The 7,373-nt window shown below is 52.4% G+C and overlaps 1 protein-coding gene across 1 annotated transcript in view; it reads left to right on the top strand.

Moving 5' to 3' along the window:
- Positions 1-5,539: 5,539 nt before the first annotated feature.
- Positions 5,540-7,373, top strand: part of ASAP1 (ArfGAP with SH3 domain, ankyrin repeat and PH domain 1) — a 356,837-nt gene continuing 355,003 nt past the window's right edge. The window contains exon 1 of the mRNA XM_061171342.1: positions 5,540-5,681. The gene's annotated coding sequence lies outside the window, so the exon portion shown is untranslated. The remainder of the gene's footprint in view (positions 5,682-7,373) is intronic.

Below are 7,373 nucleotides of genomic sequence, written 5' to 3'. Positions count from 1 at the left end.
GCTCGTCCTCTCCTTTCCATCTTCACTAACCTACTTTGGGCCAAAATAGCCTCTTATGCTATTTCTTTCCCAGTTACGAGGCGGAAGTCACTTTTTATTCATCTACATTGGGATGAATTCATTTCGCCCAGAGCATGAATGTCATGAGGAATTAAACGAGGGACCTTTAAGAGCCCGCCTAATCCCTGGCCTGTGAATCCAGGAGAAGTTCCTGATGGCATCTGAGTGCTCTGCTCCTTTCCCTCTGGCCCTCTCCTCCAGGGGACAAGGTGGTCCTCCAGGTCCAGGGCTCGTCCCCTCCCACCTCACTTTAGATCCCATCCCCTCTCACCCTCAGGACCTGTTCCATTAGGGACCCTGCCCTTCCTCTTCAACCTCTCCCACCCTACTGGGACTTTCCCATCAGGCACAGATGCTCACTCGCCCACCCTCTTTAAAGGATCCTCCACCCTTACCTCCCACGAGCTAGACTGCCATGTTTCTGAAAAGAATTGTCTACACTTGCTGTCTCCCACTCACTCTTCAACCCACTGCAATCTGGCTTCCAATCCCTCCACTCCATTGAGGCTGTTCTGGCAAAAGTTATCAGCCTTCTAATTGTCAAATAAAATGGGCACTTGCTTTCCAATCCTTCTTTGATTGGACTCTCTGTGGCATTTGAGAGTGTTGGCCATTCCTTTCTTTTAGGAGCAATTTCTTCCCTTGACCCCTGGTTTTCCTTCCACTTCCCTTCCTGGACCACCCCACCCCCTCCCCAGTCTGCTTTGTGGGCACCCCTTCCTCTGTTGCCTACGGTGTCCCTCAGCGTTCAATCTTGATCCCAGTATCTTCTCACTCTACACCTTCCCCATGGGTGACTTCATCTGCAGCCCGCACCCATAGCTCTAACCACCAGGAGAGGGAGTATAGGGTGATGGTTAAGAGCCTGGACTCCAAAACTCCTCTGTGAACTAAGTGTTTGACCTTGGGCCAGTTACTTGACATGCCTGTGCCTCAGTTTCCTGATCTGTAAAATGGTGCAAAGCTTTTTAGACTCATTGCTTTCCATGATCGAACTTGTACCATTTCCTCAGACCATGCTGAACCTTGTAGAGTTACCCAAAAATATTACACGCTCCTACTCAGGCTCAGTCTTTGCTCAGGCACAGAGGGGGTGCCTGGTCAATATCTGTGAATAAATGAATGAATGCTGACCTGCTTTGTGTCTCCCCAGAAACAAACCTTGAGACAAGAAATTGGGTGCAGTTAGTTTATTTGGGAGGTGATTGATTCCAGGCAGAACAAAGGAGGGAGCGAGAGAGTGAGGCAGGGAAGAGAGAAGAGGCATAGGGAATTAATGAGAGAGTTATGACTGGGGGCAAGTGCAGTTAGTTTATTTGGGAGGTGATTGATTCCAGGCAGAACAAAGGAGGGAGCGAGAGAGTGAGGCAGGGAAGAGAGAAGAGGCATAGGGAATTAATGAGAGAGTTATGACTGGGGGCAACGGGACTCAGTTCCACTGGGGATTCTCTGAGGAACTGTGTTGAAAGCACTTTAGGACTGTTCCCCCTTAGGGATGGGAGGCTGTGACATTTATCCACTGATTGGTTGGAGGCTGCCCGAGGCTGTTAGGCATTTCCCGTCTGGGCAAGATCCCGCAGCCTTGGGGAAAGGCCCCAGGCAGAGAGGAAGAGAGGGACACGTGCTTCAGGTGGACAGTTCCTCTGGACAGATGGCATCAAACTGCAGCTGCAGGTGAGCTCAGAGGTGGGTCCAGGGGACAGATTGCTGAGCATCATCAGCACTGTGCTTTTTGCTCTGGCTGACGGGCCTGTGCCCCCTCATCTACCTAGATAAGTCCCACCTCTTCCTTGAAGCTTAGTTTAAGAGCCCCTACTTCTTGGAAGTGGTTTCTAACTCCCTGCTATAGGTTGAATGTTTGTATACTCCCAAAATTCATATGTTGAATTTTATAACCCACAATGTCATGGATATTAGAGTTGGGGCCTTTGGGAGGTGATTACGTCATGAGGGTGGAGCCCTCATGAATGGTATTAGTGCCCTTGTAAAAGAGACCCCAGAGAGCTCCCTTGCCCCTTCCACCATGTGAGGACACAGCAAGAAGACGGTCGTCTATGAACCAGGAAGAGGGCTCTCACCAGACATCGAATCTGTCAGCACCTGTCTCAGACTTTCCAGCCTCCAGAACTGTGAGAAATAAATGTGTGTTGTTTATAAGTCACTGAGTTGGGCTTCCCTGGTGGTGCAGTGGTTAAGAATCCGCCTGCCAGTGCAGGGGACATGGGTTCGAGCCCTGGTCCAGGAAGATCCCACATGCCGCGGAGCAACTAAGCCCGTGCGCCACAACTACTGAGCTCGCATGCCACAACTACTGAAGCCTGCATGCCTAGAGCCCATGCTCTGCAACAAGAGAAGCCATCGCGATGAGAAGCCCATGCACTGTGATGAAGAGTAGCCCTGCTCACAGAAACTAGAGAAAGCCCATGCACAGCAACAAAAGACCCAACGCAGCCAAAATAAATAAATAAATAAGAAAATAAATAAATTTATTAAAAAAAAATAAGTCACCGAGTCTATGGTATTCTGTTATAGCAGCCTGAACTGACTAAGATACCCACTCCCTTCTGATTTAGGAAAATTTCTAAATTTTCTGTGACACCCTGGACATACCTCTATAAGAGTAATCATCTATCTGCTTTCTAAATAGAACTTTCTTGTCTTTCTCGGAGAGCAAGAACAGTTCATCTTTGCAGATCTATTGCCCAGAAGATTTTTGAGCACTTAACCAATGACTTAATGAATTCAAATTCACCTTGCTCAGGGCCCCGATCAGAGTAAGTGGTCAATAAATGCAGGCTCCTTTGCTTTCCCTCCAACTCAGAGAGTTTGCCATCTGACTGAGGAGGGCACGTACCGAGCAAGCATAGAATGTGATTGATTCGTTCTTTATTTTATTTTATTTTTAAAGATTTATTATTTATTTATTTATTTATTTATTTTTGGCTGCGTCAGGTCTTAGTTGTGGTGCGCGGGCTTCTCTCTAGTTGTGGCACACGGGTTCCAGGGCGCGTGGGCTCTGTAGTCTGCGCCACGCAGGCTCTCTAGTTGAGGCGGGTGAGCTCAGTAGTTGTGGTGCACAGGCTTAGTTGCCCTGAGGCATGTGGGATCTTAGTTCCCTGACCAGGGATTGAACCTGCATCCCCTGCATTGTAAGGCAGATTCTTTACCACCGGACCACTAAGGAAGTCCCTGATTCTTCTCTAAATGAATAGAAGTGCTGGGGGAGCATAAAGGAGGGCACAATTAACTGGGACTGTACCAATGAGACTGCAGTTATGTCGTCTGACAGACTTAATTACTTACAGTTTTAACTTTCCAGAGCCATTAATAGAGCCTCTGGTGCTTCTTCCATTACACTGGGCTTTCCCATTTGAAAGCCTCTCCCCCAAAGCGGAAGATACAGGGAGCTAAGGGACAGATTGAACCTGCTACTCTAACCTGGTTTACCTCTTTCATTCATTGGACATGTCTTTATTGAAGGTCTCGTATGGGCCAGCACTGTTCTTGGCACCGGGATACAGGAGTGATGCAGACAAGCAGCAGTCCTGCCCTAATGCAGCTTACCCATGCAGGGGGAGACAGATGATAAATAAGCAACCAAATAAACAGGACAAATTAAACCATGACAAGGGCTATAAAGACAAGTAGATCCAATGATTGGGGAAAGCCCCTTTTGAGGTCGCAACTTCTGAGCTGTGAGCTGAGTTCAACGAACAGCCAAGCAGAGATTCTTCCAGGCAGAGGTACTAGCAGCTGCAAAAAGGGCCTTGGGGCAGGACCCTGGACTCCCGGGGCCAAACCAGGAGCTTGTCCCACTGCTTCTGGCCACTGAAAAAGAGTTGCAGAAAAGAGACAAACTGGGTCTAAAACTGACATCCGGTCCTTACTTAGAGCTGAGGAGCTGATACCCAACTTTCAGTGCCTGGCAGGCTCATTTCAAGTTTGGTTTTCATTCATGGGTATGTTGTTCCCTCTTCAAGACAGATTGGGTTTCAAAGGAATTTGAGACACTTACAGCAAAACCACCAAGCTGCATCCTCCAGGTAGAAAACCCCCTAATGTGGCATTTCCGTGGGAAGCCACAGTGAATCACTCCTGCTGGCCACCTAGACCAGGCCTGAATGGATGGAGATTTACTCTGGTTTTCTCAAACATTGTAAAGCCTCTCCAGACTTTTTTAACAAACACCCCCAGTGTCCTGACTCTCAGGTTAAGAGTAAAATAGCAAATTCTGTGAGGTTTGCTAAGTTTCAGATTTCACCAGAAGGGGGTCTGCCATACCCACTAACCTTTTCCTCTGCAGAGAGCAGTTTCTGAAACGCTGCAAAGAAAAATAATCTCTGGGTGATAAGGAGGTTAATGAAGTTCCGAGGCTTTGTTAAGTAGGTATAGATGCACAGCACACCCTCCACCAGTAAAACCCTTCTTTCTCTGATATCTCTTGTGGTAATAAAGACAATCATGGTTATCATTTATCTGAGCATTTACAGTGTGTCAGTCCCTGTCTAAACATTTGGTTTCCAAATCAAACCTAGGAAGGCGGTATGACCACCTCATTTCATATTTGAGTAAACGGAGGCTCGGAGAAGTGACTTACCCAAGGTAACACAGTTAGAAAAAAGGCAAAGTCCAGATTCCAACCCGGGTCAGAGTCCAAAGTCCATACTGTTACTGTGCATACTATTTCTATACTATCCTGACCCGGAAAGGTCCTGCCCCCTGGCACTGGGCAAAAAATGAGGAAATTAGCAAAGCGGAGCTGTGAAAGGGGGCAGCCAGGTAAAGTCATTTATTTTATGAAAAAATAGGGGAAACGGCCAGGAGATTGCAAGTTCATTCTCTGCAGGATGGGAGAGAGGCCAAGGTCCTTTCCTGGTGTCCGGGGACTTACAAAGGCACCTCCCAAGGCCAAGGTTTTATCGGGACAAATCCCACCCCTTCTACCTCTGAGCGAGAAGGCAGGCCAGCGGGGGTGTGGGGCCGAAGGGGTAGGATGCCAGACCCCGGCCCAGCTCGCACGCCGGAGTCGGGTGTCCCAGACCCCGCCTGCCCCGCGCGCGGCGTCGGAGAGCCAGCCCGCCGCCCCTCCTGCGTGCCGGCGGGCCAAGGGTTAAGTGAGGCGGGAGCCCCCGGCGTGGGGCGGCCCCCGGGCCGGGAATGCTTAGTCAGGATTCCGATTTCCTGTCGAAGTGTTTGGATTTCCTGAAGCCCGCGCCCTCCGCCGCCGAGCGGGATCGTCCGAGCCGCGCGCGTCGCTGCGGCCTCCTCCCCTCGGCACATGGTCGCCCGCCCCTTCCTGCGCCGCGCTCGGCTCCCGCGCCTAGCCGCCGCCGCCGCCGCCGCCGCCGCCGCCGCCGCCGCCGCCGCCGCCGCCGCCGCCGCCGCCGCCGCCGCCGCCGCCGCCGCCGCCGCCGCCGCCGCCGGGCACTCTGCGCTCGGGCAGCCCCCGGCCCGCGCCTCCCGCCCCGCCGGCTGCTCCGGCCGCCGCCCGCTTTCCGTTCCGAGAGCCGCGATCGGCCGGCCGAGGGGAGCCGGGGCGCGGGCGTTTGCGCTGCCGCCACCGCCGAGGAGCCGGCGCCGAGCCCGCGATGGAATAATGCCCAGCGGCCCGCCCGGTCCCGGTGAGTTGCGGGGCGCCTGGACGGGCTCGGCGGGGCCGCGCGGGGTCGCCCCGGGTCGTCGGCGCCCCCTGCCCGGCCCCCGCGCGGAGAGGCGCCGGCACGGGGCGCCGGGAGGGTCCCGGCTCCGTTCGCGGCCGGGTGCCCGGTGCGCGGGGAGGGCGCCGGCCGCGGGCTCCGCAGGGCCGGGCTCAGCCGTCCAGGGGGGTCTGCGCCCCCGAGGCGCGGGGTGGGACGGGTGGCGCCGCCCCGGGGGTTTCGCGCGCCCTCCCGGAGAGGGGCCGGGGCCCCGCCGATGGGGCGCCTTCCCGGCCGGAGGCGCGGGCGCCGGCCGTGGCATTGTCTCGGGCGCGGCGGAGGAAAGTTCCCCGCCGTTTCGGGAACGGCCGGCCCGGCCCCGCGGCCCCCGGCGCCGGCTGGGGCTCGGCGCTGCCAGGCAGGCCCCAGGCCACTTAATTTCAGCGAACGAAACTTAAGGAAAAAATTCCCACTCGGGGGCTTGGGGTTTGTTCACGGGAAGATAGGGACGTGGCTTGTGTTTTTCTGCTTGTACCATTTGGGGACCTGCTGCATTTTCTGAGAGCAACGTGAAGTTTCAAAGAAAAAAGAAACTCGCTGGCGTCTGGTGTTCTGCGGTTTCCTACATCCCGAGAGTTCTTCTCGGGCATTCCTAAAGCGGTTTCCTTCAATAATTTATTTTTCCACTAGCGCAGGGGGATGGAGAGCCAACTTCAGACCATTCTTAGCGTGACCTCAGCTTTACCTGCACTCATCAGAAAGAACAAGAACTTTCTGCTACTTTTTTACCTGTAGACTCGGTCAGTTTGTCTTAGCAGAATGGATTCTGGGATGACAGCAGGGCAAGGATTGCTGAGAAATGTTTGGGGATTGTAAAACATAATTCAATACTGAGGCCAGTTTTATCTCTCCATCAAACTTCAGCCCAAGGCCTTTCCGTTTTGCAGTTGGAGGAAGATGCAGGAAGAGAAGATGCAGGTCTTCTGGAAGCATCAAATCTTTGAGAATAGTTGTTTCAGTCCCTTCTTGTTATACAGCTGAGTGAGGCCTAGAGAGGTGAAGTGACTTATGTAAAGTTATGTGGCCAGGCTTCAGACTCCCCGTCCAGTGCTCATTTCACTAATGTCAGTTTACGGTCTGTCAGCCATGAAATGTTGGGAAATATGCCTTCTTGGCATTATAACCTTCATCGTTTTAGTGCCCTCTCTTGTTCTGTCTTGTCTGTTATTGCTGCTATTTTTTGAGATATGCAGTTATCTGAAACTGTATATATATATATATATATATATATATATATATTTTTTTTTTTTTTTTAGGTGAAATCTTGAGTGTTACATCTATTTTTTTTTTTTTTTTTTAAACTTTGGGTTTATTTATTTATTTATTTATGGCTGTGTTGGGTCTTCGTTTCTGTGCTAGGGCTTTCTCTAGTTGCGGCAAGTGGGGGCCACTCTTCATCGCGGTGCGCGGGCCTCTCATTATCGCGGCCTCTCTTGTTGCGGAGCACAGGCTGCAGACGCGCAGGCTCAGTAATTGTGGCTCACGGGCCCAGTTGCTCCGCGGCATGTGGGATATTCCCAGACCAGGGCTCGAACCCGTGTCCCCTGCATTGGCAGGCAGATTCTCAACCACTGCGCCACCAGGGAAGCCCTGTATATTTTGAGACAGAGTTAAAAG

This window comes from Eubalaena glacialis, chromosome 17, assembly GCF_028564815.1.
Source record: "Eubalaena glacialis isolate mEubGla1 chromosome 17, mEubGla1.1.hap2.+ XY, whole genome shotgun sequence".
NCBI lineage: Eukaryota > Metazoa > Chordata > Mammalia > Artiodactyla > Balaenidae > Eubalaena > Eubalaena glacialis.
This window is presented reverse-complemented; position numbering and strand designations above follow the sequence as displayed.